The 11,566-nt window shown below is 41.9% G+C and overlaps 1 protein-coding gene and 1 long non-coding RNA gene across 4 annotated transcripts in view; one reads left to right on the top strand and one right to left on the bottom strand.

Annotated features, from left to right (window-relative positions):
* Nucleotides 1-6,312, top strand: part of LOC147753924 (uncharacterized) — an 8,671-nt gene extending 2,359 nt beyond the window's left edge. Inside the window, exons 2-4 of the long non-coding RNA XR_015312991.1 lie at nucleotides 2,641-2,894; nucleotides 3,167-3,291; nucleotides 5,651-6,312. This is a non-coding gene — a long non-coding RNA (uncharacterized LOC147753924). The remainder of the gene's footprint in view (nucleotides 1-2,640; nucleotides 2,895-3,166; nucleotides 3,292-5,650) is intronic.
* LOC111265266 (uncharacterized) overlaps nucleotides 1-11,566 on the bottom strand; it is a 281,436-nt gene extending 269,870 nt beyond the window's left edge. For all 3 annotated transcript variants that reach the window (XM_086970425.1, XM_022841793.2, XM_086970428.1), the window contains exon 1: nucleotides 10,145-11,566. The gene's annotated coding sequence lies outside the window, so the exon portion shown is untranslated. The remainder of the gene's footprint in view (nucleotides 1-10,144) is intronic.

Raw genomic sequence — 11,566 nt, 5'->3', positions numbered from 1 at the left:
TGAAATTAATTAAGTTTAATTGAATTGAAATATCTACGAGCAATGGTTTTCTGGGAAAATTCCCTATCTAACATCGCATATTTTCCATTCGCATTCTTACTGAAGAGTACATATGTGAATATATTTATATTAAAATATTCTGCCAAGATCCCCCCATTTTTTTACATTCACGCGCTACAAAGAGTACATGAAGGCTAAATGCGTAGGTCCTGAAATGGACTTAATTATCAGGGACATGGACAAATTAATACTCAGACCCATTTCCGACTGATACGTATAACTATCAAAATTTCAGAAATTCTATATTACCTATATTGATAGTGTGAAAAATAGACACGATACTATTAGAGTAGCTGGAAGATACAAGCATTCCTCAGCTGCGAACTAACTAATGTTCCTTACGTTACAGAAAAAAAAAAGTATATATATATATATAACGTAAAAAATACGTAAATATAAATTACATTCTAATTTATGTGTACATCAAGGAATGTTCCTACTGCCATTGCGAATCAAGCAGTGGGGAAACCGACCACCGTTTAGTTCGAACAAACAAACGAATTAAGTAATCTTCTCCTTTTATCCCCATCTGCCTCTGCATTTTGGTCCGCATTAAATCCAGCCCTATTTGTTGTATTTTAAAAAAAAAACACGAAAGTAGCATTAGCAGCAAACAGGTACAGAGTTCTACGAATCACTATCGTTAGGCCCGGGAGCTTCCGTGGACAGAGCTACGACTGTCGTTTTAAAGATGACCCAGACCCGTCGTTCACCAGTAATGTACGCATCGAGACACAAAAAAGAGAAGATTTGTTGAGATTCTTTTTGGATTGGCTGATAGATTTTATCCAGTCACGCTATTCCTGCGCCTCGCCAATATTGGTCTGACATCACTGGGCGCAAGGAGCAGGTACTACTATTATACCATGCGGACCTCATGAACGCTAATGCCTTGAACTATGTTGACGCCTATTCTCTTTGCAGCCGCACATACTATACGATTATACAATACTGAGGTCTCCACTGTTTATCGTAGTATTAGATGGCATGGATATTCAAGCTGGTGGGGACGCGTGTGTTAGATAATGGAGTGAAGCTTAGTTAATTCGGCTTCCGGTTGTCACTGGCCACATCGCAGAACGCATAACTTCGAACTTGTGAGACAACTGCTTCGAAATCGAAACGAAGCTGGACATGCTGGAACCGCATGTAACTTACTAGTAGTAGTTTTTCTAAAACAAACTACTAACGGAAATCTAGTCTACAGTAAGTTTGTATTGTGCGCAACACAAGTTACAAATGCAACTGTTTACTTAAACTCTTGGCTGGTTTTAAGAAAAGCTTGAATTTGTTTGTCTACCATCGGCTGTGGGATTGTGTACTTCCAACGTTATGTTTATCTATATGCATGAAGTTTCCTGCACTCGAAACACGCTCAAAGAGAAGACGGGTGGAAATCATTCAAGTCCAAAGTTTTTGGCAATTCCACTTGTCTGGCAAGATCAACTTCCCACAACAGATTTTATCAAAGTCTGTCCACGTGGCTTTCATTTTGTTTTTTTTTTCATTTGATGACCGAGTCCCAGGCGTTGGCCAAATGAAGATGGACTGCGTCATGTGGCTCTGAACCACAGATCAATATTCCCTTAACAATCGTTCACTTCTAATGCGAGCTAAGTTTAATTGATTCGACATAAAGTTGTATTAGAAAGCTGTTGTTACGTTATTATTGAACTTTTTGTCTATTTCGTATAAACAGTCAGTAGCTAAAAGTCAATGTAATGTCTGGGATTAGGTCAGAACGTACACAGCGACCGCCGTGGTTGCATCGTCTTAAGCAAACAATTCATTGAGACCTAAAAGACTGAGCAAAACATTAGCAATACTACAACAGAGCAGCTTGTTAACTGACCAGTATGGACTGATCTACACAACAGACATATCGCAAAGTAGCTGTGAATTTGATGAGTCCTTTTGGCTACTCTGAAGTAATCGTTCGGCAAATCGACCTACTTCCCCCATTCGCTTTCAAAGAGAAGGTCTCGACCAAATGAAGGGGCGTCCGTAGCATGGAATATAAATGACAGTTCTTACAGAGACCACGTAATGATGGGGTTGACAGCGACAGCGCCAGCCCGAGAGCTCTGACACTGGACTGCAGCTCAGGCGGCGTCCATATTAGAGTATCTGTTTTCCGAAGTCTACCGACTTCTAGATGAGGCGGTTTCGAGTGCTACGTTGTCACGCGCCAACTTTTTTGACCAAGCATCCCAAGTTGTAAACAAGAAAATACACTTACTATCGATTCGTAATTGTGTCTTCGTTCGACAGAAAAAGCTAACAACGAATGTAGGATATAATATATTGACGCTGTGTGGCACACAAATGGATTAGGCCAATCTAAGCGACATAAAAAGAGCGCATTAATGAAATATTGTTTGCTCGTTTGCTGGAATAAGTTGAACATGTCTTACGTACTGGATACGAAGTCATGGATTATTTCTTACCGATTGGCCGGTAAGCCTAGACAAATTGATTTAACGCTAAACCCTAAGCTTTAACTAGCTTGCATTTGTCCGACGTCCATGATTATCCCTTCCCTTTTCCCGTATATAAGTCACGACTGATGCTATTGTAAAGTTCTTTTCAAGTGTGAATCTTGGTGAGGATGTACGTCGTGGGCATATTGGATTTAGGCGCTCTGCCTATGGGACGAGAGATCTCATCGTGTCCATTTGTAATGTAATGCTTTGCTATAAACGGGCATAAAGCACACATGTGTCCGCCTTACTTCTAACGCGTGAAGAGGCAAACCGAGAAACAAAATGGGACACGAAAGCCGGCGTGAACATTTTAACACAAATAGGCTTTGATCGCCTGGTCGAAGTTACCCGGTAATTTCTGAATTATTGCATTTTAAGCTTGACTATAATCTGTATTTTATAGATTAGATACAAGAGAACGCCATTTGGTGATAACCGCAATCATATATCACTAAAAAAAAAATCGTCCACTCAAATCAGATTAAAATGTTATTATTGCGTACAAGCCATAACTTGAATAGAACAGCTGGTTAAAATTCTCGTAGTTGGGCCTCGTAATTGGGCAACGGAATAGCAAAGGCTACTATATCAAGATCTGCTCGAACTATCATTATCAATTACAGAAGGCCAAAAATCCCAAACGCTGCAACGGGAACTTACGCCGATAGACGTAATCGGCGCGGACCTTCATCAATATGAGTACACGAAGTAAAGTAGTCGCTACTGAATCGACGCGATAAAAATAAAGGTAGGAGCTGATACTGTCGTTGATGAACGGTTAGGGAGGAACTGTTGTTTGAGGTTGTGAGCAAAAATGATCGATGTTAATTTGTAACGGCTAGTTATCCTTGCCAGGCCGCTTTATTGCATACGGACGTATTTTCTGTCTAATGGACGCCAGCTTTAAAGCACACAATATGGTGGTATGGCTTAGTTTAATGATAAAATATAGTTGATCATTTATTGATAAGTTGGCACTGTGAGTCCGCTTCTGCCAAGCGAATTTGAAACTATCCAAAATACCCAAAGGGTCCGGGGTGCGTGCAAAACGAAAGTGCGAAAATATCATAAAAACTATCTTGAAAACTGGAAGCAGTGACGTAGTAGAAAAGGTGAACGCCCAATGGGGCGTTCACCTTTTCTACTACGGGGGGCGTAAAAACAGAAAATCAGAAGGTAGTTTGCTTAAGCCCGTATAAGTAAAATTTTTTTTTTAAGAGGAGCTCGACCGATAGCAAAGAATACTAAGAAAGACACAAAATTCATCGGTGTATATCCAGTCAGAGCTTAGAGGAACGAACTATTTTCAGATCAATACAATTAAAGGGAAATTTTGAAGTATGACGATAATTGTATCAGTTAATTGCGATAAGCACGAGAATAGTTGCACGGAAACGTGCTGTGCATGCCATGTATATACGTGTATATGTATGCGGTTAAGGCGCATCAAGATACAATATAGTTTTATATGTAATAGAATAGATGAGAAGGCTAACGACTATGGCTGTAGTTACAGTCTCTGTAATGGTCGCTGTGTTCCGTCACTAACAATTATTAAGTTCACTTGTCACTGTAATTAAATTTTCATATGATGGAGAACTTGGCGTCCTTTTGTGACTCCATTGACTTTTCCTTAAGGATAACCAGCCGGCAAAACCTACCGCGAGTTAGGCCGTGTTCATATCGTGTATCATATAATATCGTGGTTCATAGGCGAAAGCACGAGACCTAAGATCGTCAAATACATAGTCGCTGTTTAACGCATTTTGGTCGTCAGTTTTTGGGCTGGCGATTGGAACCTCAATTATAAAAGAACTTCGATTGAAGAAATAACATTAGAATACTTTTTTATAACATAGATAATCTAATAATACTTTATATATATCTACGTTGCCGCATTAGCTCAGCAAATATGGACAACTCGATATGGTGCTATATATATATATATATATATATACGCACGCATATACGCCTGGCCCTTTCTTTCACTCGCAGGTCCCAAAAATTATCAGTTTAACAATGAAACATGCATATTCTTACGCTTAATTTATGCCGTCATATTGCCGTATTTCAATCAGAAGTGTAATAGAAGTATATATATATATATATATAATTTTTTTTGCATGAACGTTTTACCAAAAAAAAATGTGTTTCTATATTTCATCACTCGAGTATAAACGGCTGAATGATATCTCGTTTGACGGCATACAATGTCCAAGCGAGTACCCCCCCCCCTCCTCAAATTGTAAATACAAGTAACGAGCATAATATGAGGCCAATAAGCGAAGCCGAGGTAGCAGATTCCCACAGTAGATAACCAACCGGTTACACATAGGCTTACGGCACGGTCTCCGGACGCTAAGCGGGTCTTGAACGACACAATGTACAACTGTATGCGATTCATTAGCGACCCAATGTGAGTATCAGCAGGTAGTACTGATGCGGGGGTACTTCTATTAGCCATACTAGCGATACGGGTATTTCTACGTGGAATGTTAACGATAGCGGAAGGAAAGGCCACAAAAAAGACGAGCAATAATAGAGGTAAATTAAGCTGATTCTTTAGCTCGCTACTCTTTGGAGGTTCTTTTCAAAGAGTTTTTTTGCTTCTCCACAAATACTTTCTGAGTAGAAAACGCACCGCCCACAGATCGTTACTGATGTTATGTAGCGTACACGAAGGAAGTCCATCTTGTGTCATTGTCTCCCTTACTGGATAACCCTTAACGGCTGGACAATATTAACGGTTAGAAGCAAGTGCTGTTCCGTCCACTCACTACCTATGTCCAATAGTGACCGTAGTGCTTCGAATTCTCCTCGTCAGTATTCCCAACCTGCCCAACCTAGCACGCATCGCAGCCTAGTGAACCCTACTTCACGCTCCCTCTCCCCCCCCCCCCCTGTCCCTTTCCAGCCTCTATGCAAAATACAGGCGGCCGGAAAACCCATCCATAGGCGCTCGCACAGATCATGTCCCTTGCTTGCTGCTGAAGGTTATCCGTTATTAATTAATTTACACGAACACTGTTGTACGCTTTACTGTGCGCGACTGTGGTAAGACATGTTACAAAGAATGCACGATAACATACCCTTTTCTGCCATTGTAGGGACACTGGTGCCATGAAACTAATTACCAAAGTATACTGCATCCGTTTACTATGTAGTTGACATACTTGCCATAAGAAAAACTGGGACATGCTCGGCCAGAGACCAACGCCATTTCATGTCATGAGACGTCACGGCAGTTAGTTGCTTACTCATCACTTCGCTCTCTCGCTGATAGCCCCTCTCGTAGTTTGCCCCTGGGCGTCAGCCTCATTGCGCAGCGATTCCCTATGAGCGATGACGACACGCCTTGGTAGCAACAACAGCAGAGACACCACCACAATTAGACGTAAGAGCGAGATAAGTACAATGTAAGCGGATGTACGTAGACGGTTACCGTTGTCGTCAAAGTCATCGTCGTGGGTAATCAGGAGTACAAGGTGCACCACGATTACAAAGTAACACGAAAGCGGGTACCGACTTTGCTCCCTGGCTAGGGCCATAGCTAATGTGTGCCAACGAACTTAACTAATCGAGAGATTTCGTGAAACAAATATTGGCTGGTGCAACCCATCATGAAGGATATATATATGGAGAGATAGAGAAAGTGGGTGTTCGCGTAACCCGACTGACAAAACTGTGCAAAACAATATAACCTTTATAAAAAGGGAGACAAGGTCCGCGTATGGCGTCCTAATGTTAACCGTGCTGCCGCGCGCAAAAATACGTGTATGTTCTATTTATATTGTTGTTATATTATACAACTTAAAACTGTGTGTATAGGCACGTGTACAAGAAGGACCATCATGTACACTCATGTTTCAGTGGGCGTATTTAGCGTAGTATTGGGCGTATAGTGATTGGTCACCATAGCGGCCGTACAAAACGCTGGAAATTTTGATTATGCTAAGTGATACGGGTGTGCAGGTACAGCGACACTATGCAGTCAAGACCTTGTAAAAACCGCATCAAAATAACCAGTTAATTTATTATATGGAAGACGAAAGATATCGAACTAAATAAATAATAATATATGCAGATGGTGCATCCTGCACAGTGTATTTGATCGTTACAAACAGACCATCAGCTTTTTATAAGTGTGCCATGAACTCAAGCTAGTATAGGTATTGGTTAGCGATGACTGATTTTTAGTTAGAAATCGCACACTATAACTAACATAGGTGAGTCAAGCTTCTAAAATGAAAAACAGAATGACTGAACGTTCCACCCAATGATAAAACCAGTTTAGGGTATTTAAAGAGTATAACCTATATAAATTGCATATCAATAATTAAGGAGACAGTTTAGGTTCAATAGGTCAATAAGGCGCTTCGTCTAAATTATGTTCCGTGCTCCTAAGACATAATACCGGCCAAAATAACATCGTGACTTTCAAATTTTCCTAATTCATCTGAAAAAAGTGCGTATCGCCACAGAGCTTGATGCCTGTGACCTTGCTTCGTATAGAATTTATGAGAAAATACATTGTTTCGCTCTTAACGTAAGAATTTTGAGTTTTGCTGACTATTCACGTCGTTCCCTGGCCACTTTTCACCACTACTGACGCTTCGTTGCGCATCGCAAGGTAACTAGTGGTTTGTTTCTTTAACTTGACAGTTTTCTACTTGGTTTTAGTCAGTCCTAGGCTATGTGTCTTGCATTGGACTGTTTTGAACTCAATAAAATGGCCATCTAAATTGCCACTTTGCTGACCATGCAGGTCCAATCTGTTTAATACTAACCGATGCGTGTTCACGTGTGCCAATCCGCTATAGAACATCAAGTCGATTTCCTACGTTCTGTGGGCAAGTAAGGGCACGATGCGCTTGAAGTGATGTTTACGTTGGCAATGCCGGATCAGTTTTGTGCAGTGGTGTGTGAAGGCTGATGTTCAAAGAGCCTGTCGCATACTGGTCGTTCAGCAAACGTTGAAATTCAGAGTTACAGGTTTGTCGAAACGTGTAATGAAGTCTTTTTCAACTCATAGTTACTGCAGGTTTATTAAAGCAGGAAAACATTTACCAATACTTACGTGTACTTGTAACGAATTCTCACCGGGCGATTTTCAAGTAAAAGCAAGCCAAACTGTTCGCCACGGCTTAAGTTCTTTTTTATCAGGTAAAGAGTTGTAAAAACAACATTGGCCTAGTCCGGGTTCTACAGTTTCATCCTTGCCCACTTAAGTTCGAGATACACTGCCTTGTCTGGCAGGATTCATCTGCCCCGATAAATCTAATGCACTAAACTATCCTCCTAGATTAAACAGAAAGAAAGTACGCCACCTAGCGTACTTATCCAACAAGACCACTAGAGTACTTTTAGGTTTTAATAACGCCACCGCTGATAGTCTTTGACGAGAAAAGCAGGCTTTTGCTTCTGCCTTTCTGGTGTATGGGGTCCCTAAGGCTTTGGACGCGGCAACAAACCGGTCTTTCCTCAATCTTCCTCCCACGTACTAAATCGCGTAGACAACGTCCATGTTGCCTCTGTTCGCGATATCGCAATGCCTCATAGCTGCAGCATCCCACACACCTCTGGGCGTCTTTCGCGCGCCTTGAGAACGGCAAGTCATCCCAGCAATAGCGGTTATTGTGGTCCTGCCGGTAGAATCCCTACAATGTGCATGTTTTTACGTTTAACTGCACGACGACCGTGCTTGGCGGCCTGTTAGCTGATGGTTAGAGTCGTGCACCAATGCACGTGTAATACCACTCTCCAGTAGGCGGCTATACAGCGACATATATTCTAGTGATTTCTGCCCCATGCCATTTCCCCGACTGGCCATACGCCCCCCGCGGACGCCCCGTATTCGTCACCAGTGTGTCTTCCCTGCATCGGGGTATTCCAGATAAACATTCGCTGGTCTGAACCGTCCTCAGAACCCCTTGGTGCAGCTGATGACTGGAGCAGAGCAGACACGACATGATCCTGGTCAAACGAGGAAGAGATATACGGGGAAGGTTGGAAGTTCGGAGTGAACAAATGCAATAACTGGTTCATGGGCAATGCACTATTCAGCATAGCCATCTCAGGTTACTGTGTATCCACGTAATAGTCCGTGCACATAAAACCGTGTTAGGAACGCTGCTTTAAATTAATGGAAGAATGAGGCTTCAGTAATTGAGAACAAAAGAAAGCAGCAACAGCGACTGCTGTGGATGATCTCCTATAAAAGTAGAGACCGCTCCGGGGATCGTCTTAAACCTTTGTATAGTAATCATCGAGACGGTGATGTTCAAAGCAGATTTTTGCGGCCGGTGCCGCGATTTGTACGTCGGTTTTCCGGCGCATCGACGCATACATGGAACAACACGCGCTCTTACAGGCTTAAGTGCCTGTAGTATTTTTTATGGCTTTGGCTTACAACTGATAGTTTTCGGTCATTTCAGGGATGGGACGTTGCTAAATGAGCTGATTTAGAGTAACATAAAATAAACAGAAGTAAGAAATTAGAAGATAATCTAGCAAATTTTAGGCTTAGGCCTGTTTTCGGTCTGCTATCGTTATTTAATCTTGGTGCATGTCCTGGATGTATACGAAAGAACGATTAAGTAAATGAGTTTTAGTTGGTTGGATTAATAACACTATACAAGAAGAGTAAATAATTCGGATGTGAAATTAGAGAATCACTCGAGTAGGTTACGAGTATCGATGAGTAAATTCGAAAATATAGTGGCTCTCTAGTTTTATTTAAATTTTGATATAGAACAAGCGTCGATAGCTTTTCCCACATGCTATAGACCGCGTATCCAGCAGACCTTAAGTAAGCAATTAACCCCACACAGCTGGCCCACTTGCGACTCAGGGCATCCATTCCTCCGGCAGGTACGCGACGTGCGGACACCGACCTTACTTCCAGAACTATATGGAAACAAAACTAAAAACAAGCATATGCCTTATAGTAATAATAACTTGATAAGGTATCATTAATTTTTTATTCACAATAAAACAGTTAATATTATTCGTAAATATCAAACAAATTGACGCGTTTGTCAGTATCCCAATACAACTAGGATGGAATAGCCCGCATCTTTGATGAGGCGTATTTCGAAATTCGTTCAGACCAGATAATCATTATTGCCACAAGTGATTTTAATGTGATGTCAGGATTGTGTGATGGTCCCTAGCTAGGCATAGGGGCGAAGGAACGCCCTGGGTATGATGTAGGTACGGAGCGCTCTCGTCCTTAGAAATGAAACTAGGTAGCTACAAAGCGCTAGGGACAAAAGTTTCAAAAAAAAAAGTTACTCATGCATGTTATAACCTATATTTTGCGTGCGTCCGATTAGTTAGACGCGTTCAGATAATCGGTAACGGTACAAATTCGCTGAATTTGCTGGAGTAATTTAGTTGAAATGCATTAAGGCTTTTCGACTGCTCAAGGGATGTTCCGTCGTTCCGTGTCGATGTATCATAAACACAGTCTAACATAAACAAATAACACTGTAGTATGGCGGCTGTTCATAAATCGCACGATATTCTACTTACACTTATATAGATATATAGATAAAATCAGGCTAACTTCAATCATGGAAAGACGACTAGTTTTTACGTACATTGGTTAACCAGGTTGTCGCTGCTTGTTTAGCCGTTTCCGACAGCTGCTCAGAATGGAAGTATGCAAATCGTACATGAGTCTATGTCCTTTACAGCATGCAGTACTGACTACGCGTCACAGGCGCATTGAGTCGATCGAACACCGTTTCAGGTAGAGGAACCACGTTTACATCGATAGCAGTGTTCCTCCTATTTACGTACACAGAAACCAAAACGTCTGCTCATTTAATTAAACACCATAGTCCACATGCAAAAGTGTCAACACCAACGAGCCTGTCGTATGTAGGCTATTAATTCCATTCAACCACATGGAGAATCTAAGCACGACCACAAATAGCTATACCATAGCCATTCTCTGATTTCCCACTTACTATCGAATTCCTTCCTTTCTGACGTCTACACTTGAAATTTTACCTCGTAGCTATAAGTAAAACCAATGATAGTTACTGTCGTATTTGTACGTACTGACGCATGCCCACATATGGCTACTGCCTAACTCCTTGCACACGGCAGTTTATCACCATAGGATAGTCCCCGAAATTATGGGTCCGTACTTCACATATCTTGCACTATGTCTTCTATAAAAACGCACACTTCAGTAATCAACTTCCGCTAGACACAGAATTATTAGTTCCGATTAATCCGCTGCCGCGAATAGCAAACGACTGAAGCTTCAGACTGCCGAAACCGATGATCTTATAACATCGGGGGAACTTGTTGTCTTCCAAGCTTGTATGCGTAATCTGCTCTCGCTAGTACCCCAGCCAGTAATAGAAAACTCGTTTCAACGCGGAGGCAAGATGACCGAACGTCCAGACGTCAACAGCTAATTCGCAGAGTGTAACAGCTGTGTGGGTATCGCGTAGATGTTATCGTGTTGTAAAGGCGCAAGCTGTTTACTAGGCGGCCACGTTTTACCACTTCAGCTGGTTTGTCTAGAAGGGAAGAGCGGGCGAAAACGTACGGGTCAGGGTCCTCCGATTTGTAGTAATTGATCCGAGGCCTTTGCCAGACCAGACTTGGTCAGTTAATAAGGAAGCAGCGCGATGTTTATCGGCCGTCCCGTCTCCCCATCTATAATGCTTACCAGCACGGTAACATCGATCGGTTGAGATGTTGCCTGGCTTTTTGATTGACTTCTACAATGTGAAAGCATACACCCGCACACGAATCTAACTCAACTACTTTAATCGAAAAACATATATCGAACAGAAGAATTTTACGTGCAGTAGCTGCTTATCACTAAATAGGATTATCTGCCGCAATACGTTTTATCAACTGGCAGGTTACCGAGTGCAGCATGTTGCAGGCTTCGTCATTTAGTTCATCATATAGTTGAGACTCATCAGGATGCCCACATCGCTAATGGAGGTCTACCGGATCGGCAAGTGGTCCCGTCCCAGTATTAATGCGGGCCTCGT

This window comes from Varroa jacobsoni, unplaced genomic scaffold, assembly GCF_002532875.2.
Source record: "Varroa jacobsoni isolate VJ856 unplaced genomic scaffold, vjacob_1.0 scaffold_102, whole genome shotgun sequence".
Classification (NCBI taxonomy): Eukaryota; Metazoa; Arthropoda; class Arachnida; order Mesostigmata; family Varroidae; genus Varroa; species Varroa jacobsoni.
Note: the sequence above shows the minus strand (reverse complement) of the source record. Positions and strands in the feature narration are given on the sequence as shown.